A 25,991-nucleotide genomic window follows, 5' to 3' on the forward strand; every position below is an offset into this window, starting at 1 on the left:
TACATTGTACTGTACATCTCAAATGTTATATAATTATAATTTATGATATAGTTATAGTTTTAATTTGATTTCGCTGAATAGGCTACATTCAAGCCTAAAGTCACCAGTCCCTGCCACTAGTTGCTTCTTGATCAACGATGCCTCCTGGTGGTAAGTGTGGAACACTGCACAAAAACACGATGATGGTTCCCGCCAACGCGCTGACGCCACAGTGCTGGTCCTGCCACGCCATCGCATTCTTGAGTTCCGAAATTAGAGACTCAGGCCGTGTTTACAGCAGACCATGAACGGACGCGTTACAGCTCCAGCCCTCGCCAGTTTCTACAGCGTTTTTACGTTTACACAACTAATAACTATAACTAATAACTTGGGACAGGAGTTGGAAATCAGATACAAGCTGTAATCTGACTATCTTGGCATAGGTGCACAAGCTACCGATTTCAAAATCGTTGTAAACAGACTCTCCAACGCTCTGGAAGAGCTAACACCTTAGTATGAAGAGAACCACCTACGTGCAAATCCATCCAAGACACAGGTGTGTGCCTTCCATTTGCGAAATCGTGAAGCCAAGCGCCAACTGAAGGTCCAGCTGGTTAGGAACCCCACTTAAACACTGTGTGCACCCAGTTTACCTAGGGGTTACCTTGGACAGATCCCTCTCTTTTAAGACCCACATGGAGAATACCAAGTGCAAAGTGAATGCAAGAAACAACATCATCTGCAAGCTCACTGGTACAACCTGGGGTGCTAACCCCCAGACTCTTAAGTTAACTGCACTAGCTCTCTGCTACTCAGCTGTAGAGTATGCCATGCCAAGTTAGATCCCGCCCGCAACGCTAGCTGCCGCCTTATCACAGGTTGTCTGAAATCCACACGTACGGACCGCCTGTACATCCTGGCAGGCGTAGCCCCACCAGATACACGACGAAGTGCAGCAAGCAAGAAGGAGGGTCAACAACAAGCCAGATCAAAGACATCCTCTCTTCGGCCATGTGCCAGCCAAAAGCCGCCTTAAATCAAGGAAAGGTTTCCTAAAGGTTTCCTAACCCCTTGAAACATCAAGCACAAGCAGTGAAAGAGTCAATCAGTGGGAAGAAAGACTCAACAACCTCCCAACAGCAACAACTATGGAGTTAAAGGCAAGTGAGGCACTGCCCCCTGGAGCAGACACAAAGTACACAGTGTGTAAATGTCTAAACTGACGTGCAAAAACCACTCTCGCAAAATGGGGATACTTAAATGATGGAGATGTGTGCGATTGTGGCACTGAACCACAAACTATGCAGCACCTCCTGATACGCCCCCTGCTGGAACAGCCCTGCACAGCATAAGACTTGGCAGAGTTTAATGAGAAGGAACAGCAATGTGTTTTTAGCATTGGCCGAACCACATCTAGCCAAGCTTTGTAACTGAGTGTTTGTGGACACGACAAGAAGAAGAAGAATTGGGTAATCTGATTTCCTGTCAGCTGTTGGAGCTGTCCCTGACTACACCTCCTCCACCTTCTAGTAAAACAGGTGACTGCAGAACTGCGCTACATTATTCTTGTCTAATGGGGCCGGTGGTGCTCTCAGATGCAGCATGCAGCCATACAGTTTTGGACCGCTAATAAGCGTCTGTTTATTGTTTTGTTTTTGGGGGAAATATTGAGCTGTCGTAAACATCTGCCTGCCACTCCATGCTGCGGTAAGACCGATTTATGTTCAAAAGCATTGAAGAACCATATGGAAAATAAATATCATAAAAGAGAAACGTTGTTTGGCTTCATTTGGGGTTCATGGAGAGCGCGTGTGCGCGTCGGACATGGATGCATGTAGGATACCTGAGAGTTACAAGAGCAACTTTGATAAAAATAGGAAAGGAAAAGGGATTGCTCTTACACTGATATATATATGCATTAAAACAGTTAAAACTTCTTAGAGAGTGTGGATCCCCCCCCCTTTATGCTCTAGAGTCCGCACATGTCAAGAGTACAAGACTTGTGGGGTGAGTGTGCCGTACTGTATATCATCTATGCAACATTATCTACCTAAACAACTACCATGTAATCTATCATGGGAAATACAACGACTATGACTGATAATAACTCTACCCACAATGCACCTAACCCCTCCACAAACCTATGTGAACCCTAACATGTAGAAGTAGGACTAGGACCTCAGGGACAATTATTTGAGTAATGGCTTTGATTACTACAGTAACATCACCCTCATACAGTGGTTATGCGTGCATGTTTGCTGATTAACTGTGTACTTATAAAAAATAAATATATATATATATATATATATATATTTATATATATATATATATTTTTTAATATAGATTGGATGTGTAAGCCTTATGTTGATAATTCACTTCATTATATATATATATATATATATATATATATATATTTAAAATGAATTATCAACAAAAGGCTTTTTAAATGGTATGTCATTATAAAGAGTTCAACTCCATACAAATCCAATCAAGGGGTCATTGTCTGTATTGAAGTGTATCACCAAGGTGTCTGTTGATCGTTCTGTTTTTCCTGTCCCTCTAATTACCCAACCCCCCTGGGGCCAGTCACAGGACACGACACTGATTGAGTGATCTCTGTCCTCAAACCTGGCTCTGAGAGAGACAGTTTAGATTTTGGAGAGGGGAACTGTTGAAGTAATGGCCTTGTTAGAGAGGAGATATGGAACAGTCAATTATCTCTGTAAGTCCTGGCTCACACCCTTGGCAGTGTTCAGTCCTGGAATAAAAGGCGGCATTGTATTAAAGGCACTTCTGTTCTGGTAGTTGTATTTTGTGTTGCTGCCAATGTCAACCATCAGGTGGCTACTGTACAGTATATTTGTGTGATACTGTAGACCTCAGCCCCATTCGTTGATGTACCGGCTCATTGGCACTCGTTACCTCCGCCCCAGTGACAGCACAGGGCGAGAGGTCATGTTTTCCGTGGTGCGTACGGGTGTTTGTTTGTTTGTGTGGATTACACAAAAACTAACAGACATGTTTTGACGCAGCTCAGTGGAAGGGTGTAGCATGGTCCAACTTAGAACCCATTATATTTTGGAGCGGATGTAAGTCACGGGTCGGGTCCACAAGCCGCCCAAACACGGCCGGCCATTCACCTCCATTCATTCTTTGGACCAGGATTACGCAAAAACTATATGACCGATTTTCATGAAACTCGGTGGAAGGCTGTAGCGTGGGTCAACTTAGGAATCATTCAATTTTGGAGCAGATGCGAATCACGGGACGGATCCACAAGATTCTTCCTTTTTGTCCATTCATCTCCATTCATTTCCATTCATTTTTTGGATTTGGATTACGCAGAAACTACCAGACCGGTTTTCATTAAACTCGGTGGGGAGGGGTGGGACAACTTAGAACCCATTCAATTTTGGAGCGGATCCGAATCACAAGGTGGGTCGCCGAGCCGCCCAAACGTGGCTGGCCATTCATCTCCATAGATTTTTTGGGGATTTGGGGACTGAAAAATTCTCCCTGAAAAATAGGATTATATCCCGACATGGGAAGGTCACAGAGACAGGGGCTTTGGACTGGCATAAAGCTCTCGACCTACAGTAACAAATGCACCAATACCAAACATATCCTGCTCGCATGCACATGTGCGTGCACAATATTTCATTTTGTGGTTATGTGCACCTACATGTGCGTGCGAGCAGGATTTGTTACTGTATGGGTTCTAGTTTTAACTGTGGTCGTTATGATCCATAGGGATTTCAGTGTGTTTTTTTTCCTCTATGCTTGTTGGGTACAATTTAAAGGAGTAGTAAAGGGAAAATGCATGTTTAGCCCCGTTTTAAGGTTACTTATGATCATATACAATGGTTCAGATCAAAATGTTGACAAAGCTAGCATTTTCGAGAAAGTTGATAATTGCTCTACCACCGTTTTGGTCATACAATGGATGTGGATGGGCACCTTGAAAAATCATTCAAAAACATATTAAACTCGATTTCAAAGACAAGAAACTCACTTAGGTGTTAGTTGGCGTTCTGACATATAATTTGCCATAAATTAAGATTCTAGTTCATCTGGAAAGGCTTTTTAAAATATTTAGCATAGAACTATTTTGTCGCAGCACATACGTGTGTAAACTTCTGCAAACTAGGCAGCCTAGCAACATAAACAATAGCTACCGTAAGTAGTTCCGCTTCCTGAATCCCCTCTGCGGATTGATCTACACATCTACAACGGTCGCTTCCATACAAGTCAATGGATTTCATAAAATGATCAATAAAACCCTACAGGATTCATACTTTCTGGCGAATTTGATGTCAGAACACCAACGGACACCAATTACACCCTCGGTGAGCTTCTTGTCTTTGAAATCGAGAGTTTAACATGTTTTTGAATGATTTTTCTAGATGCCCATCCACATCCATTGTATGACCAAAACGGTGGTAGAGCAATTATCAACTTTCTCAAAAATGCTAGCTTTGTCAGCGTTTTGATCTGAACCATTGTATATGATCATAAGTAACCTTAAAACAGGGCTAAACATGCATTTTCCCTTTACTACTCCTTTAATCTATAGCGGGGACAAGGAAAAACAGCCACGTCGGGACACAGAGGTGAGAACAATTTAAGAAACGAAAACTCAATTGCACTCTTGATTTGCAGAGGCTGTGTCGTTCTCAGTAAGACAAGGCGTGCTTTGCGGTTCCGGTCGTCCAGACCGATTGACCAGGTGAGTATCAATAAGCACTAACGAGAGGCCGTCCACTCCAGACACAGCCAGACAGGAACACAGAACAGAGAACGTCCTTCATTGGAGAGGGGTGCGGGGGCAGGGAGGAGGGGGGATAGCAGCAAAGACCTTGCCGTTTCATTTGTTTGAGAGGACTAAAGAGGTGGTCCTCTCTCCTATCATTCGATTGAATTGTCAATGGCGGATGAGGTGGTAGAAAAACAGGATTTTGCACACCGGCATACAAATGTGAGGGGGAGCAGGTGATAGACCTGAGGGGAAGTTGTTCATCATTATTCAACAAAGACAAACTCCTATTATAATATGCACTCAGAAATCACTTCTCTCTCTTCTCTCTGTGTGATTCTCTACTCTCTCTCTCTCTCTCTCTCTCTCTCTCCGTCTGTCTCCCTCTACTCTCTCTCTATCTATCTTTCTTCTCTCTCTCTCAGGACGTGTGTAGGCATATGCCTATATGTTTACCCATTGGAATTGTTTTTGCTTGTTTTTTTGTCTCATGTCTGCTGACTTTTAATGCCCCTCTGAAACTCGAACATAGTCAATTACTCTGTCGTGAATTGCCAAAATCCAATACAATAAAATCCTTTCATCCACTTTGACACCCCATCCAGCCCTTGTAATAGACGCTGAATTATGGAGGATAGATGTCAGGCTTTGGCTGGGCAAAAACCTCATCCCCGGAGAGCCAGCATGTCTCCTAAAATGTCTCCAGGGCAGGCCAGTGGTGATGTGGCACCGGGGCGTAGTGGCCTGCGGACTCGGCCGAGGGAGAGTGATGGTTCCTGGCAGACGGCCGAGCTGTGGCTCCCCCCCCCCACCCCTCCTACCCTTCCTCCATCCTTCTTTGAAACCAGCCTCCTGCACATGGGCCTGAAGCTCAGTCGGGTTGCCCCGAGTCCAGCTGACCGCATCCATGGCTCAGTGTCGGCGGGACGACGAGGAAGTATTAGCCCTGGGGGGGGCGAGGGGGGGGGGCTGTCCCGGACAACTTGGTGTTTTAGCGAGGCTGCTCTTCCTGTATGGTTGTTCTGGGGGCTTCCTGGCTCTTCCTGACCGTCCGGGAGCAGGACAGACAGACAGACAGACGGCTGGACCTCCTCCTCGCGCCGCATATGCTCGGGCCTGCAGCTACCCCGCTTCCTGGAGACCGCCTTCCCACAACCCCGCACAGCCGTCACCATGGCGACACAACAGTCACCCCCCCTCCACTCACACACACACGCACACACTCTCCCCCTGAAAGCAGAAAAAACAAATCCGCACACCCCTGCATGCACACACACACACACGCATACAGTATACACACACACACATACAGTACACACACACATACATACAGTACACAACATATACAGTACACACACACACAGACACAGACACACATACAGTATACACACACACATACACAAACTTAGACCACCACAGTCGTGACATCAACTTCACAAAGAAATATTATTTTCCCAGCCGAGCACATATTTCAACTGGTGTTTTACCGAACAATGTATCATTTCTTTCCTGCCGTAGCAGTGAAACTCTGCATGTCATGAGGCAGAATCTACGCGACTGCCAAGCGATGGGATATCCTCTCAGAACAAAGAAAGCCTTTTCCAATATGAATTAACGGCACGTACAGTATTGGGCAAAACAAGAGCGGCGGTGCCATTCCTCAAACAACACAGCAGTCTGCTGCTCGCGCCTTCGGATTCTTCTAGACTTATTCTCGAGCTCTGTCACGACGGAAACCCAAATGATGGGAAGAACGACCTACACGTGTCAGAGATATTAAGGACAGTTGGGTATAATTTGCCAGCTGCACGGTTCAAGATGACATATGATTTCATGAGGACACATTATTGTCATTTCAACTAGTCTTGAGTGACCTCTACACTATAACAGATGGTGTGAACTGGAATGTGTCTTTGCCAGTGATTTTACAGCCTTTTCAACGATAGGAATTTTAATTTAACGGTACACTTAGCTATTAGTTTTTATATCTGTGTCATCAGCACAAAATGCATTTTAATGTCAGCAGTGTTATAAATGCAGTACCATTAGATTACTTGCACCTGCAAATATAACAAATGCTTAGTCTCTTTTTTTTCTTCTCAATTGTTGTCCTCTCCTTAGGAAAAGTAAACTCCAGAACCCACATGCCCTTGCGGCTACTTCTTGGGACAAACAAAGTTGTGAGGCAGAACCAGGAACGAATTGCATTAGTGGCCGGTGTTTGTGACTGATTAGGGGCTGTGCTCAGCCGCTCCTTGGGAGGCCCAGAGTTCCTGGAGGTTAATAACCAGTAACAATCAATTACTTAACTGATACGATACGATCAATGGGTCCCTCCGATGGAGGGGAGGGGGGCTGGATCATGACAACCTCCAACATGTGGGACCTTCTCCAACAGGGAAGGGTGCTGAACCTTTGTTTACACGACAGATTAGGCTTGAGTGCCTTGGTGTTTTGACATTAGAGTGGCATGAGACAGAATGTTATTACTGCTAATGGGACTACGGCACAGTTGAAGTCTAGCTCTGAACGACACAGACATCATCTCCAACGCAAATAACTTTGCAAGTCCAGGAGTAGACATTAAACATAAAAAATAAAAAATACAGCAAATCTCTCATTGCAAAATCTATAAGGAATAGGTTAATTCTGTTAAATTGAAATTAGCTACATACAATCTTGAAATTTCATACAATGACATTACATTGGTGTCTTCTCTAATAGGTTGCTTCTAGAAAATACATTTAAAATTGAATGAAAAAAAAACAAACATGGTGAGAACGCTATAACAGCAAAATCCAAAACAGGGCTCTGATATTTGTTAATGGCTTTGTCTGCCTGTTTGTAACAGACTTTGGTTGCCTGTCCACACTGTTCACAGATAGGCTAAGTGATAAAACAATATAATGGAAGACAGAACTTCTATATTAGGAAACTTTCCATCTTCAAACTCTCCACAAAAGACTCAATTATTTGCATAAAAACGTATCATGTGTTATGGATAGTCTACTCCCCCATAATTAGTGATAACAGAAACTGTTAAATTGCTTTCACCTTAGGTTAGATAGAACAAGATCACAATGGTATGATGATTGATGTTTAAATGTTGAGTACATCCATGCATCACATTAACTAATGAATAACACTAGAAAAAAAAGGCTTCTAATCTCCTGCCAAAGACATTGGACATCAGCCTTGATCCTTCGTCCATATCCGGGCTAAGAAGACATTGTACTAGTAGAGTCTTAATTGTCCTATGGACCATTAATAGGCCTCTGTTGTATAGGAGTACATCTCCGCTTGCATCAGGAATGATTATTCTAATGATGTTCTAAACCTCTGTCCAACCATTATTCACACATCACAGCCCCTGGCCTCGTTATCTACTATGGCGAGACCTCTTGTCTGCTCGGATCCACAAATTAAATCCAGACCAGACTCCCGTCCCATTCCTCCCCTTCACAAAAAGGGGCTCAATTATGAGGCGGGATTGAAGTCACACGCTTACGCGATCAAGTAATTAGAATCCAATCATATCCCTACTCTCGTGCTCAGCGCCACTTCTTCGATTTGACAGGGAACTCTTATAACGACCCAGCATGTCTTCATTATGTGAACATTACTGGTTTTATTTAAGGTAGCATTGTAGCAACTTCTGTTTTCTGTGTTATTCTCCGTTGGAGACCTAATGATCTAAAAGTGTAACTGAAAATTACCTCACATTGGCACTTGGACAAGAATGTTGCGGTGAGTTCTTAATAACATGATGAATGAGAGTAGTTGTGCTTTAATCAAGTCAGTAACAGTTTACTTTAACTGTACATTAAGTATGCAATTACATGCTATTTCAGTTTAGCGGTATAATCGGTTATTACACAAGTAGTCTCGTGATGGCAGACTTTGGAAATCTCCGCCACTGAAAGTCAGGTGACATCTCCATTGAAAATTTTCACTAGAACAGCGCCGAAAACCGATGCTGCCAATCAGAGCTACTACCTACTCTCCAATAGGGTGAAGGACTCAGCGTACCGGAAATTATTTCCTCCAAACAAACTGGAGTGGAGAATCAAAACAAAACAAAACATTCACCATCCCATTAGGAAGAACTGCCCTAAAGACATTGGATTGGTTCTGCAATGCAGTTTTTTTTCACTCTCTCAAATTGTTTCCACCCACTTTTAGCAACACAACCTGGACGAATGTCTCCAGTCTCCAGTTGAGCGCAGCATTTATAGACTTACCCGTGAGCGTATTGCACAAGTGGAATATGATATGGGGGGGGGGGGGGGGAGGGGGGCTCTCTAGGTGTAAGTGGATGTGGCAAAAGGGCAGCTGAAGGTTACAATATTACCCCCTCTTTCCATTTCCTGTTCCACTTCTCCGGTAACCATAATACCCAATAGTTACACATTGCTGCAGTTCCTATGTAAATACAATGTTGTTACTTGACTACAGGCATTGCTAGGTAGTTACATTGCAATGAATGTAAAATGTTGCCGTTAAGTCATCAGAGTGAAATGTCCTCAGCTATATCAATGTAGTCTGACTCTTCTAGACCCAAGAACTGAAACAACAAATCAAAATGGCAACAAAAAGTAATATTTAAATAGTTTGTAACAATGATAAAATGCATTACTGTTGCGTTTGGACCACTGGGTGCGGCCAACATACAAAGTCCAAACAGTAGCCTACCACTACAGATCAGCACCATGGACAGCACCCGCATATATAGAAGGCTAGGTTAACCCCGTGGCCGACCTCTCACATGTTTTGTGTTTCTTTTCAGCATACATGAAAATAGACTAAAATGTATTTGTTCTGATATTTGAAATTCCGAGGATCATTCTCAGAATTCAACAAATATGCAACAGCAGTACTGCTGCTGGATTTGTTCTACTTTCTTTATACGTTTCTAAGACAAAAGGCTGTTGGTCGACACATGACCAGTCAGAGAGCTCGACACTGAGCACGTGTCATATCCGGGATGAGTCATAAAGCACAACCACCTCACAACCAGTTACCTTACTGGGAGCGCGATGCCAAGGAGAGAGAGCACACAGGAGACACCACACAGGAGAGAGCACATAGGAGAGAGCACACAGGAGAGACCACTCAGGAGAGAGCACACAGGAGAGAGCACACAGGAGAGACCACTCAGGAGAGAGCACACAAGAGAGAGCACACAAGAGAGAGCTCACAGGAGAGAGCTCACAGGAGAGAGCCCACAGGAGAGATCATACAGTAGAGAGCCCACAGGAGCGATCATACAGGAGAGAACACACAGGAGAGAGCACCCAGCTTTAACAGAAACATAAGCTTTGCTTATATTCATTTAACCAGTATGTTTAGTCTGAACGCAGAGGGAAAGATCATATTCAATGTGTTGCATAATCCCTATAAAAGTTGCTGTCATTTACTGTGAAACCAAATCAGCATGACCCGAAACCCATTCCCAGTGTATCGGTCTGCTACAAAACAAGAGAGAGAGAGAGAGAGAGAGAGAGGGGGGGGGAGAGAGAGAGAGAGAGAGAGAGAGAGAGAGGGAGAGGGAGAGAGATAAACAGGAAGCATTGAGTGTCACTGATTGGCTCTGCCGGAAGGAGCTGGAGTCTTATGTTACCCAGAGAGCTAATGGGTGCTGAGATTCACCGAGATCGGCAAAACAAATCGGCCATTACCGCCATATTGTCATTCTCTGTCCTTCAATCTATACCCAACACAGAACAACAACAGCACACAAAGCACACTCCTTTAAGCAGCACGAACAAACAATAACATTGTACTTCCTGGTTGCTTCCTGGGTATTAGCAGGCAGCTCATGCACAGCACCGGAGCAGCATCCCTAACGGCCTCCCATCCCCCCTCATCCCTCCATCCTTCTACCCCTCCCTCCCTCTCTCTCTCTCCCCCCTGCCTGAGGCTGTGACGGCAGCATCATCGTCGTCGTCGAGTGAACGAGAGAAAAGCAGGATGAAAATAGTGGGATTATTCCCGGCATTACCTGTCAATGGAGAGAGTGGTGTGCTCTAAGATTCAGCTCAAACGCAGCAGCTTACAGTCACCGCATCACATGACCAGCCGCCACCTGCTCCCACAGTACGGTCATATGACAGCTTAGGCATGGAACCCTGGGAAATGCAGTTCTTGTGGCAGAAATATGCATGCTATGCCACAGAGGAAATAAATTAAATACTATATGTTGTGTATATTTATTGCCTCACATATATATATATATATATATATATATATATATATGAGGATATAAATAAACACAAAATATATATAGTATTTAATTTATTGAGCCAATTAATAAACTGCTTAACACACTTGGTTGTTTTGAACCACATAAAAAAAACATATATAATTCACATGTCCACATGCCTTTCACATAATGTGAACATAACATATTACATATAATATCAGTTCATGTCTGCATATCGTGCTCCACTACCCATTGGCCTACAGTGCATCCTAGCTCTGTACTCTGTTTTGCTGGGGCTGTGTTAGAGACCGAGAGCTGGCGTATCTGCAGGACAGCGAGGGTCTACGACACCTCAGAAACAACCCCACCGAGCCGGGCTGGCGAGAGCCGTCTGGCCGATTAATATTACATTAGCCTGGGCAGAACAGGGCCAGCAGGACCTCTCGCTGGACCAGAGGTGACAGACCCCTGCAGAGTACTAGAGAGCCAGCGCCAGCCTGGGCACGCTCCGCTCTGCTGGGTTCTGACTGAGGTCTGCCTGCACCGAAGGCTGTGCTGAGACCAGACCAGACAAGACGACGCCCTCACACCCTCATGGTTATGCTGTCCACTGGAGAGGGAGAACAAGATTCCCTCTAGAGGTCCTCTGGGTTATCCACTCAGTTAAGCACATTAGCAGGAAGATCTACATCATAACCTGTTCTGTACTTTCTCTTTCATCATCAGTGCAACTCTATACATCCTCGATCATTGTTAAAAACCTGTTTCCTTATTATGCATACGGCCCATTACAGAAAGCAGGTTTAATAAACTCTAAGTCTAACCCTGAACTCTGAGCTGATCCACAGTTTGAGTGTACTCTTTCTGGAATGGGTTTGAGACGCCCGTCTTTGTCGAGTTTGAGTTACCTCTCTTTCTGGAATGGAAAGTTTCCTCGCTCATCTCGGGGTAAGCAAACTCAGAGTTTTCGCTAAACCCGCGTTCTGGAATAGCCCCCCCTTCCCCCCGGATGACAGGAATATTCAGGATCTGTGTCAAAGTCAACATCAACATCTCTATTAGGTACAGGTTTCCTCAGAGTAGAACACCCCACAGCTGGGAATACTGGGATATCGGGGGTTGTTGGTGCTGTAGCGATCAGCCCTCTGCTCTTTTGCCTTCCTCTCTGTCCGTGGGAGCGGCGATAGGATAGGAAAAGAAACTGCATGAAGCTTCCTCCAGAATGAATAATATATGTCTCCATCTGCTGACGAAGAGGACCAGTCGGTCAGGATTCTTCAGCGTCGATGCACACAGCGGATACACACCAGGGCCCAGGGCTGTGCCAATCACTGCCCTCTGATCTCTGTCAGAAGTCGGGGAGATCCTGCTGATCACGATCATCAACCGGAAGGTTATCCACACATCCGTGCGACCGCTCGACTTTACGCCACAAATTCGCCACGCCGACGCGCTGTGTTTGAGGTCAATCCCAGCGAAACTGCAGCCTTTAACAGTTTTTTGAGATACAAAGGAATGTGTGCCGGTAGCCATCTCATCCCTGCATTTTACATTACGCTTTAGTCGTTTAGCAGATACTTTGATCAAACGTGACTAACAAAACGTAAATTTTGTCAGGAGTAAGTTAATGCACGCACTGTACCTGTACATCCCAGTCCTCTTCGATAAGGCCTTGAATAAGACCAAGTGGCACCACGAGAACAAGTCACAGTGCTTTTTACATGCGCTCTTCTCTATTCTGTTATTCAGTGGTCTTTGAGAAGACGCGGTAGCGAAGGTGATGTATTCAGCCTGTGTATAGCGGACTTAGCCGCGCTGAAGTGCGGAGTGAAGAGGCTCCCACACATACAGAAGAGGTCTGAGTAATCATTCCCGTGGCAGTCGGCCTCGGTACAGCCACCAGACAGTAAGATATGGAAAGAGAGGGAGTGAATCGGCAACCGATAAGAGCACTACTCTACTGAATTGACAAGGACTTGGCGTTCTGTTCCTCACATGTCTGTATCGTATAAGAGGTTCTGTCTGGCTGATTACAGTGCAGGAGATATCTCAAGTCGGTAGATGGACCTGGCGTGTTGTCCGTTTAAATGACAGCCATGCTGCGTTCAAGGTGGCCGTGTCACATTTGACGACACACACATATTCAATATTTAAGTGTGAGTGGCTAAATTATACGCCTTCGCACATCGAACGAACGCACATCTTAGCCTTTCTTGCTCTGAAAATGTAGTTTGACGTAATGTATTGCTCTATATATGGCTCTGTGTGCTACTAACCCTGTTCTGCCTCCCCTCTCCCTAGTGCCTGTCTCTCTCCCTCCTATCTCCTAACCAGGTCCAGTGGATGCCCCACTGTCACCAGTAGACCACCCTGAGTCCGATAGATACCCCTGTGTCTGCTGCAGATGTCGTAGCAAATTAGTTAACACACACACACACAGCTCACTTATCTGGCCCCCGGGTGATTACTGTTTTTTTTTGCTTCCCTCTGGAATATGTAGAGAGTGGGTCGTATGCCCACCTCCCTTGTTCTCTGTAAAGCGCATTGTGTTGCCTCTGGGTATGAAATGCGCTATATAAATAAAGCTTTGATTGATTGATTGATTGATCGAGATCGAGACCAAGAGTACAGGCAACTTTGTTGGAGTTGGAGTCATCTACAGTAGCCTACTTGACTGTCACTGCCAGATGGTACTGTACTTAGCTGCCAAAGACTGTATATCCACCTAGAGCAAGTCTAAACTGCCTGCTGGACTCGTCCCACAGCTCACAAGAGTGATCTGAGGAGTCAAACGCGCTGTCGGCCGTTACTTCTGATACCTCCTAAAAATGCTGACACAAAGGGTAAGGGAGGGAATTAAATTACGTTATTAAAAAGAATGAAAGCTGGCTCGAGGTGGCCCATGGTGTAAAACAGGGTGTGCGGTGGTGTAGATGTTTACATGATCTGTGGACGAAAGTTGTGCTGGAGAGAGGTTAGCCCCAGGGGCTAGCATAGTGGAAACCTCTTATAGTGACCATGTCTGTCCAGGTCAAAATGGTCACTATAAGCGGATGGTGATTATGACCGCATTTTACATCGTGACACCCCGTCAGCCTCCTCCCTGCGCAGGAACACTATAATGTTCCCCCCTTTTTTAATTTGCTCAAAACCAGCTTATGGAAACGTATAAATTGTCCTCTCACAGGCTCTCTACCGATTCTTCTGACATTTAAGGGCTCAAAGGTGCATTACGTAATGCAATCCACTTAACGAGAGCAGCTCCAACCGCAGGCGCACCATCAAGAAAGTTTTACCGCTGCGTCTCGTTGGCGCATTTGATAAGCCTCGAAGATACCTTTTTCGACAATCGTGCTAGGAGACCTGAACCAGTGCTATTTGGACACTGTGTTGCCGGGATTTGAACAATATGTTAAGGATGGGACTAGGAAAAATAAAATTTTGAACGAGTGCTATGTGAACATCACAGAAGCAATTGTGGCAAGGGTGGGGCCGCCTATTTTGAGCTCTGATCATAATGTTGTGTACCTGACCCCTGTGTATAAGTCTAAACTAAGGAGAAGTAAACCGGAAAAGAAAGTAATTAGGATATGGACAAACAAGAGTAGAGAGCAACTAAAAGCATGCCTTGATCTGAAAGATTGGAAGATTTTTTGGGCTGACTCATTAAATAGAACTATTATTGTTATTTGTTATAACTTCTGTGTAGAGTTGGTTATCCCTACTGAGGAGATTAAGATCCACCCAAATAACAAATCGTATGTGACTAAGGATATAAAAGATGTCATAAACGCAAGGAAAATAGCCTTTAAAAATAATGATTTAGGTACACTCAAATTGACGGAAAAAAAAAGCTAAATACCAAACTGAGAGATGCAAAATCGGCATATAGACAGCGTCTGGAGGACGCGTTTAAAGTCAATAATCACAAAAAGGCTTGGGATACTATGAAATCTATGACAGGGATGTCATCCCCAAATAAACCTATTGTGACAGACAATGAACTTCGTCTTGCTAATGACCTGAATGTTTTCTTTACTAGATTTGATTTGAGTGCACTGAAATACTCAGGACTGTAACACCTGCCCCATCAGACAGAATTACCATCACTGAAGAGGGTGTTAGGAAAGTGTTTCAGTGTACTAACACAAGGAAAGCTACTGGGCCTCATCAATGTAGCGCTTTCCTCTTGAAGAATTTCGCAGCTGAGTTAGCTCCAGTGTGGCAACCAATTTTCCAAGCCTCTGTTGACACACACACTGTCCCCCAGTCATGGAAAACTTCACTTATAACACCATTACCCAAAAACCAATGTCCAAAAGAACATACGGATTATAGACCCATAGCCCTCACCTCAGTGGTTATGAAATCACTTGAGAGAATACTGCTACAACATCTTGTTAAAACTGAAGACAAATTTGACCCGTGTCAGTTTGCTTATAAGAAGGGATGCGGTACGGAGGATGCGGTTGTAACATTGGTCCATCTCATTACGAAACATCTGGATGAATCGAACACTATTCACGGGCACTCGTTTTAGACTTCTCATCGGCCTTCAACACGATACAATCCGTTAGTCTGGTGTCAAAGATGGTACAGCTAGAAGTAAATCCATATTTAATCCACTGGTATGCCTCTTTTCTCTCCAATAGGGCACAAATGGTGAAAGTGAACAAAACTCTGTCATCAGCAATAACAACAAATGTTGGTGCCCCCCAGGGCTGTGTTAGCACTGCTGTACTCTTTACCCTCTATACTGACCACTGTCGTATAGAGGAATGTTTGTGGGAATGTGGTACTCGGGTGGGTCATACTGACTCGCCGGATCAACACGTTCTAAAATACTCAGATGATACGGTTCTGATCTCCCTACTGGGCCGCAGTAGTGACCCTGGACTGCACCAGCAGAGAGTTAACGAAGTGGTCGAGTGGAGTGACAACAACGCTCTCCTGATCAATACAAAAAAGACAAAAGAGATTGTTTGTGGTAAAGCACCAGAGAAGCACAGTTCCCCTGTTAACATTCATGGTGAAGACATGGATCAGGTGTGCTCATATACAAACCTGGGAGTAGTTATTGACCACCTGCTGTCTTGGAAGGATCAGATTGAATCCGTAAGAAAACAAAGCAAAGAATCGACTTCCTCCGTGGTTTAAGATCTTTTGGTGGGAGTAGACAGATTAGTCTTCTGTTTTTTTTTTCCTCTGTCATTATTAGTGTTCTTCAGTACTGAAGTACAACTTGGTATGGATGCCTGTCTGCTCTCCTAAAATCACAACTGCTGCAGCAACTGAACATCTGCTCAAAGATTGTTGGTCAACCAGTTGAGAGACTCTATGAAGCTTCATACAACAACAGTGTACTAAGGCTAGCAAGGAATATCACCTCAAATAATAGACATGTTCTGAATGGGGAATATGAGCTAATGCCTTCAAAAAGGAGATATAGAGTCCCTGGCTTCAGCAAGGTTAGACTGAACAAGTCATTTGTTCATCAGTCAACCTTACAATTAAATCTAGCTCTGAGCCATAGTCAGTAAAACAATAAAGGTCATCTGTGCCCTCGTCTTTCACGTTTCTCATGTATGGATGGATGTTAGAATGTATGTATGTATGTATGTATGTATGTATGTATGTATGTATGTATGTATGTATGTATGTATGTATGTATGTATGCATGTATGTAGGCTATGTATGTATGTATGCATGCACGTATATATGTGTGTGTGTGTATGGATGTACTGTAGTACTTTTTTTTTTAAAGTTATGTGTTATGTGTTGCATATGTGAGCTGTGTCGCAAGACCAATTTCAGCATTGCTGACAAAGTTATCGTATCGTATCATATTGAGAGAAAATGAAATTGAAATAAAATATTTTTTCCCGTCATGATTTCCGTGAACGCAGCACCTAGTCTGACGCTCAGACTGAATTTCCAGGCTACATTACAATCATTTAGCTGACGCTTTATCCAAATAATTGCATTTTACGTAGGAAAAGCCAATGTACTACTACTTGCCAGAACTCACAAGTGCATCTCCTTTCTAAAACAGGTGACTAAGCAAATTATGTAAACATCACTTGGATAGGAATTATTCCGTCCCAAGCGTTTTGATCCATATTAGCTGATCACTGTAACCATGATCACTAAGCAGTGCCCACTGTAGCTCTTCGGGGGTTGGCCTTTCCCTGGAGATATGAGGCAGAGCCAATTTCACAGCACTGCTTCCCAAAATAAAGTATTATTTGTGTGGATGGATCAGATCCAGGGAGAGAGGAGGCTGCAGGAGCCTGCCAGGACGAAGGGGGCATGAGAGTTCAGGCTGGGTGAGAATATGTCTGGTTTTCACTGAATGAGCAGCAAGTAACTTTAGGTGTGTGTGTGTGTGTGTGAGAGAGAGAGAGAGAGAGAGTGAGTGTGTGTGTGCATGAGTACATGCCTGTGTGTGTTGCAGTTTTGTAATAAGAAAACTTTATTTCTCAGGGGCGGAGCTAATGGTTCATTGCAGAGGGGGCGGGGATCTCATAGTGGGCTCCTATAGGAGATGGAGATGGTATGGAGATGCAAGATAGATCCGAGGTGAAAGTTACGTAGATGGAATGGAAAGAAATGCAGATAACAATTATAGGTTTTCTAATTCGGCACCATGGATAGTGCTGTGGATTTATCAATAAATGGTGGCCTGCTAATATTTAAGCAACACAACCGGGGCTGAAAATTAACACCTGCCACCGGCCAAATGCAGGTAAAATTTCCAATTGGCGACTGAATTTCGGAAAGCTATCATAAAAATATATATACACTTGGCCAGGAGATTTTTTTCATCTACAGTCCCCTTGGCAGGTGACTCACCATGAGCCAAAAAGATAATTTTCACCCCTGAACACAACTGCTGATAGGCTTTTTCAGCACCATGGTCGGCACCATGGATTTTACACATAATTGCTCAAACCTTAGTCAGATAAAAGATGAAAAATACAGCAGACTAAACTAGTGGGCAACCAAGGATAGCAGGCAAATACACAGTTTAATATCCAAATTGATGTTGTTGGGCGTCCAGCCACACAGCCGTATAGCCTACACAACCAAGCCACACACACAACAAACGACTTGTGTTCAAGCATTGTGTCACAATAATAACAATAATCAAGAAGACACAGCGGTCTACAACACAAGCAGCAACATTTTTGAAAAAAGGAGCCAGATAGCCAGCAGTGTATGACTCAGGGGAGTAATTGTAGGAGAGGGGGGGTGCTTGTTCCCTCAGCCTAGCCACTGGAGTTTCCATACTATTGTAATAAAAGTGGGTATATACACCTTTTCTTAATAGAAATGCGTACAATAAAATGTCAGACCTGAAATAACGGGTGGAGACTCAGTGTTCCAGTACAATAAAAGAGTGATCTTTATTTCATCCAATACTCAGTTCATGTTACACACATACGTCTATGGCCTTCCACTATTACTGGGCCAGGGGGCTCCAGCCGCCCTAGTCACTAGAGTATAGGCTTCCTTTACCTGGTGAGGAGGAGGCATGCAACAATTGGTGACCACTCGATCCATACACACACACACTCTCACCTAAGAGGCAAAGCCACTCAACTCTCACTCTAGTGGGAGAACACAACACCCCCGGTATATACTGTACTCCCTACAACACTTTGTACTGGGAGTCCTATCACCCAGGCCGCTAGACAACCCCCCCAGCCACCTGTATAATCGATGTCAGTGGTCCGGGCCGCTAACCCCCACTCAGAGTAGCCTAACCGACTCCTCCCGGCTGCCCCAACAACAGGGCTACGTGAATAACTGGCAGCACGCCACACCAGAAAACACCCTCCTCCAAGAGGCACTATAGCCGTGCTATAGGCTACTCAGACTCCACACAAAGTGATGGTTAGGAGAAAGAGTATAGGCTAGTCCTCTGGTGTGTTTGGTTAGCAACCCCCCCCCTTCATCCGTACTACTCCTTAAATCAACATAGAGCAGTAGACGCATAAACAATAAAATAGGCCTACACAATAAATACCTGCCGTGGCATATCCAACAATAATGCCCAATACGGCGCAATTATAGTCAATAGTAGTTTAAGAGAGTACTCAACTCGCCCTCTCGGCGAGACCCACCCCCGGGGGTCTGAGCTTGGGGACGCCGTCAGGACTCCCCGGGGAAACGGCTTTGTCCGACGGCGCGTCACGCACTTCGTAGTTTCAGAGTTCGTCGTTCACTGGCTCATAGAGTTCATAGCCCGACAGCTCTCAACAGGGTCCATCGACCAACGCCATAGGGAGCAAAGCAGTCCAGGTACCCTCTATCCGATAACCAAGGGCGTAGGTTTGCGTATGGACGGTCGGGACATGTCCCTACCAACATTTTGGGAGGCCCAAATTGTCCCTACCAACTTTTAAGCAATCTTGCTCGCATTATCTTTGGAGTGCAGTTATATTAGATCATTAGATGGCCTTCCCATAGTTTGGAAGGACAGAATTGACCGTACCATTTTGAGTGAGTTACTGTAGTTTGCATTGTTCGGAGTTACATTAGATCCCAGTATGTTTTTTATATTTTTTTAACTCACGTTCGATTGGCTCATTTGGCTGAGATAGATTGTTGCATTTTCGCTGGATCTGAAGACCAACAGCCTTACAGACAGACGCTGACAGCTATGATTCTGACAGCCGTTCAGGTACATCCACCACAATGTCGCCTCCCCCTCTGAAGAGGATGAGGGATATCAGGAGCTTTTTCTCCGCAACTGTAAGTAACGTTAGCGTTAGCTAGGTTAGCTAGTTACTGGTAAACTAAGTTGCTAACGTTAGGCATTAGCAACATGAAAACCAGCTAGGTTGGTGCTAGCTAACGTTACCTAAACTAACATCACTTGTCTTTCCATTGTGGCAAATTATCAACTGGTGATATAAGCTGGCTAGCTAGCGAACTGTTAAGATGGCTTCTATCATCCTGTAACATTAGGATAGCAGCAGCCATTACATTATTATACATTAGCTGCCCACCAGAAATTTAATTGAGTGGGACATCACGGCATCCTCACAACTAACGACCGTTAGTGTCAGCCTACTAGCCGATGGGCTATTAACTAGCTATAGCTTTGTCAAACGTCTGTGCTAGACTGGATGCTAATTTTCTAATTTTAAATTCCCATTAACTTATGCTAAAAAACGTCAGTGATATTAAAGTCGTAAGTTTTGATTTAAAAATAAATACATTGTTTTAGCCTGACTGGGGTTCTTGTTAGAATTATAGGGGAAACTGAATACTCATAAGGTAACGTTATCTAGAGGTTATCCAGCCCGTGAGAGCTGTTAACGTTACTTTTATGAGGACTCAGACTCCTGTTTTCTTACAGTTATTAGCTAACGTATACTTACTAACTGGAATCTCATAATTTTGCTCTCACTATATTGGCCGGAGGGTGTTTTAAATAAAGTAGTGTATGTTGAAGTACATGGGATTTATTTTTTCCAACTATGGTATCGAATTGGGTATCCAGGATTGTGGAATTTCTCAATTAGTATTGCCTACTAAATGTCTGGTATTTTGTGACTCCCCTAATGGACAGATATATCAATTTATGAGTTGAATGTCAGTGTAAAAATCCAATGAAAATCAACATTTTTATCAAATCATTTTTATATATGAAACACAGCAGCAGTCGAGAGAGAGAGAGAGAGTGGAGGGACACAGCAGCAGGCAGGATGTGATACACTAAGAACATTGTATTAGTATTATTCAATTTCATAAGTATATGCATATTTAAGAGGTTTAACCTCTCGTCCCCAGCAAAAATTGTGTATGCAGCTACACTGTTATATGGTCCCTACCAATGTTGAAACCAAACCTACGCCCTTGCCGATAACCCCCTATCTACAGAGACCAAACGCGGCCCAACTCCTACCACTGTTGATAAATATACTCCCCCTCTCTACTTAGCTTCTTCGTCCTGGCGGTTAAGCGACACGCGAGGCCCCCACCCCAGGATACCGAACCACAAGACGGGAGCTCTGACCACAACTGCAGAATCACAGGGTCCCTTTGTACCAGAGTCCTCATGTCATCCCCCCCTGCGCACCTGTAATGCCTCCCTAATCAAGACCGGGCGCTCCTCCCCGCAGAGCCGCGCTGCCCGCCCCAAGGTCCTTACTTTCTCATCACACTATCATCTTGAACGTCACCATCATCATCCTCATCACAACCACTAACATTTTCCCTTGCTTGGCTAATACTAGCAGCTGTATCATTATCATCAGGATCATCACAACATTTTCATCATCTGTGTCTTCTTAATTTATCTAATCCAAATCTGCATTGTTTTCCACAGCTACCTGTACGTTCATAGCTGCCGCGTTCTCCTCGTCCTCGCTAATATCCCTTGCTTCGGTTGCTTGGCTAATGCTAGCAGCAGTCTTGGAGGATTGAGTATTGGAAAATACATTTGTCAGGGGAACACGAGGCCACCAGATTTTTCCTCTGCCTTTCCTCTTTACGCTTCAGTGCGGCTGACTTTTTTTTTTGCTTTTCAACATTTTATTCACAGAATAGGGCTACTACTAACGCTACTACAGCAACAGCTCAAGTCTAACCGATCATCACAGCACTGCACTTCAAATGGTCACTGCTCACGGGCAGATAGGCGGGGCCCCTATTAAGGGGGTATGCTACTAAGGGGGGTGTCAACGACAAAACAAACATTTTTATTTATTTGATTTTTTTTGCCACAATCAAGATACACTAAACACACTTTATTAAAAATATTCAACTATACAACAAAAATGCATGTTCAGTCTTGGGCCCAAGGTGGGTCCATTAGGACTGTGGGCCCGGGGCGGGCGCCCCTTTGGCCCCCCCACTCCCTCTGCTACTGTTATTTCTATAGTACCTTTCATACAAATAAATGCATCTCAAAGTGCAGCGCAGACTGTAGGAAGGTTAGGACCCAATAACGCAGGACGGAAGCAGGAAGAGCAGATTCACTGGTTTAATCTCACAAGGACCACAGGGATTGAATGCAAACATTCACAATGGTCCGACAAGGACACAGGAAAGCATGAGGGCTTAAATATACAGGGCACCGGAGAACAATTAAGGAACGAGATGCAGGTGAGCGACAAGACACAACGAGACACAGGTGCATACAATCACCCAGACAAGGACGTGGAGGGATTCCAAACAAGACACCAACACAAGGACAGATGGTTCATCCAATCACTTGCCAAGTTTTTATTTTTTTAAAGTGCCTGCCCTTTTCCAAACAGTTTCCAATGGAGAATTCCCAGATGGCCGTGCGAAGCAGACCATCTGGCGGGTCAGGTCAAAGGACCTTAACACAAAGACAACATACTGTACTGTACCTCTCAAGGACCTTAAACTAAAAGGTGGAGACCTCCATCAGAAGGAGTGATCCACCTCCTATCTCTTCAAACCCAGGAAGGAATACACAGGGATCAGTGGGCAAACGACAACCTGTTTCCAGATTCCTCCTTAACTGGGTCATTAGATTAGAAAGTCTGGTTTGTAGCTCGGTGCTACGCATCAGAAGTCCACTTACCATGCCCGGAGATGGTCCCATCTGTCTGTCGGTCTGCCGGCACGGTATCCCCTGGAGTCGGTTCTGTGCCCCGGCAGCTGGGGCTGGTGCTTCATCCAGGAGCTTCTCTGCATGCTGTCTGGCTTCCCTGGGTTCCTCTCCCTTGTAAATGATGCAGAGCTTTTTTTCTACTAAACACTCATTCAAACCTTTATTTAAAACTCGGAAATTCATGAAGGGGGGACCCTCATTTTCAGTAATGCCGAGCATACGAAGACACTAAAATACATTAAAATACATTAAGTATGCAATCAATCAATCAATCAATCAGAATAAAATACAATAATAGAAATAAAAGCTGCACGTGTCAGCAGCCTTGGATGCATGAGCGAAGTGAGTGCCCTGGTGTTGGTCAGACACGTGCACAAGCTGACCGGGAGCTGTCTGAGGACGGCAGGACTGCCCAGGAGGAGAGCCAGGCAGCTGGCCAGGGCACTGCTCTGCATCAGCTGTCCCAGGCGGTTCGGCTGTGTGGGACTGGAGGAGACTTTTAGTGCCCTTGATCATGTTCAAATATCTGTAAAAACCTCAGATACATTTGAATGCATTCAATGATATTAAGCATTTAAAAGGTTTCTGTGTGTGTGTGCGCGCGCGCACGCGTGCGTGTGTGTGTGTCGGTGTGCATTGGGTTGTAATAATGTATTATTCAAGCGTTTCATAGTTTTGAATAGTGTTAAATTGGGAACTTTGTTCTTGTTAAAATTTCATACCATTCTTCTTCCTTGCAGCTTTTGGTAAGTGAACAAAAGTTAAAACCGTATACATCTTTCATGCTTTAAAAAGTATGCTTATAATGAATAAGTTAAATGTGGGCCCTGCATTGGCTCTGTTTCCTGTCCTCTCCCGTGCTCCTCAAAGGCAGTTCTGGGTAGACTTCTTGTTATTTATCTGTCTTTCTATCCAGAAAACATGGAAATTAGAGGTTATGGCCTCAGGACACGATGCTTATGACTGTTCTGAGAGTTCAGACAGAGGGAAAATAAGGCCTTGATGTGTTCCGTACTATCTGCATGGAATAGCCTGAAAATTTGCCTTAAACTCCAGGATCTGGTCACTCTGAATTGAAAGGCATGATGAAATCTATAGAAACTCTATTGATACTTGTAATTGTTTTAATTGAAATAGGATTATATGGCTTCCCCGGACTTTTACTGTATGGCACTTTTGAGCTGATCTATTGTTTTATTGTAGCTGTCATCCTTCAACTTTAACTAAAGAATATTATATGAAGACAAAATGACAGAAATATGAAATTAAACTTAATTAAACTTAAATTGTAAGCTCATTCAGCTGTGTTCTGACCAGCTGAAACTGGTGTCTAAAATACATGAGCAGTTAATGTGTGGTATATGACTATATGGTAACCAGACTATTATGAAAGGATAGATTTTGCATGCTGTGTCAACTGCATCATATAATGTTTTATTTCATGGTGAGATATATCCTACAGGTTGAGTGCACACACACACACACACACACACACACATGCAAACACACACATGCACACACACACACACTCTCACACACATGCACATTCATGCATGCATACACACACACACACACGCATGTGGACACACACACACACACACACACACACAGAGAGAGAGAGAGAGAAAGAGAGGTATAGCAGAACCTGTGATTAGGAAAATTAGAGACAGCACTGAGCAAGAATTGCAAATGTTCGCAGCGTTGGTGCTGTGTAATCCACATGACTCCACAAGAGATCTGTCATTTCCAGCTCTTCGACACCGAGGCAAGTCACTCCTGCGCAGTATTCATCAACAACAAAGAAAAGTCAAATTACTCTGATTAAATTAGGTTAGTGCCCCCTTCCTGTCTGCTACAGTATGTGTAAACAGTATGTGAGCATGGTTGACCAGGTGTGGTTAGGGTTATCATCTCCTGATTAAGACCGACATGAGCTGGGCTGTACTTTCATCCTCGATATAGAGCAGGCATTCCCAAACTGTGAGGCGGGCCTCCCCTGGGGGGCCCCAAAGAAATTCAGGGGAGGCGCGGAGGGATGGTTAGAAGAAAAAAAAAAAGGATTTTTTTTTTTTTTTAATTTTCTATGGTTTTTATGAATGGAACGTGATTTTAAAGGTCAGAAAATCGAAATAAATAATGGGAGAGATGAATACTAAATTTGTGGATAGTGCAGAGAGAGCCTCCCCCCGCAGGCATGAATGAATTGTGCGAAAACATCATAATGTTAACTAGCATCAGGTGCCACCGAGCTCACTTAGCTGTGTAACATTATGGGCTAGCTAACGCTGCCTTGCAAAATGGACAGGTTGGGGGGGCGTGGGTGTGTCACTGTTTTCAGAAGGGAGGCCCACATTGATAGTTTGGGAACCCATGATATAGAGGATCAAATATATTCAAATATTCATCCAGTCATCCCCACTTATTCTAGCTTAATTAAATTACATGACTGTGACAGTCCTAATCACCCCTGCAGTGTCCCACTGTCACTCAACTCGTATCGTCTCCATTCCTTGCTACTTCCACTCCTGGTAACCCTCTGTGAGGCTCAACTCATACACTTATATATGTACTGTATCATATAGACTTCCTTGCTAGGACCACAGGTCATGTAATATGTTCAAAGTTTCAAATTCCATTCGTCATATTTTGGCCAAAAATATGTCTTCCCTCAATTTTATTGGACTCAGCATTCAGTTGCCATGATGTAACTAAGCAATCTTTGAGATCACTTTGCTGGAGAACATTAGGCCTAGAGTGTGGAGAGTATGGAAAAAAAGATGAATTGCTTGAAAATGGAAAATCAATATTGATTTAATTAATTACCACAGCAGTAGGGAGAGTAAGGGAGCCTCCACCAGAGAGAAAACTATTTGGGGGTTATCCACAAGAATGGATAACTTTGAAGTTCCCTGGACACTCGCATGTTTAGCTGTCAGGACCTCTGACCTCCCATTGCTCACATGTACCCAGGAGTCAAGAGAGTTTCTTCATGTAAGTGCACAGCTACAGACTTACTAACACATGGTAAATATGTTCCTTTAATTGTCCCACGGCCAATGAAATCGGAGCGTGGGGGGGGGGGGGTATTAAAATGTTTGTTCGTTCCTCCATTTGTTTGTTCATTTGTTACATTACATTACATTACAGTCATTTAGCAGATGCTTTTATCCAAAGCGACTAATGAACTAATTGTTCATTTGTTTGTTTGTTTGTTTGTTCAGTCGTTCGTTCGTTCGTTCGTTCGTTCGTTCCTTCCTTCCTTTCTTCCTTCCTTCCTTCCTTCCTTCCTTCCTTCCTTCCTTCCTTCCTTCCTTCCTTCCTTCCTTCCTTCCTTCCTTCCTACGTCCATTCGTCCATTAGTTCGTTCGTTGGGTTATTCGTTCATTCGTTCGTTTGCTTGTTTGTTCGTTCGTTCATTTGTTGGTTCGTTCGTTTGCTCGTTCGCTCGTTTGTTCGTTCGT

This window comes from Borostomias antarcticus (genome assembly GCF_949987555.1).
Source record: "Borostomias antarcticus genome assembly, chromosome: 8".
Classification (NCBI taxonomy): domain Eukaryota; kingdom Metazoa; phylum Chordata; class Actinopteri; order Stomiiformes; family Stomiidae; genus Borostomias; species Borostomias antarcticus.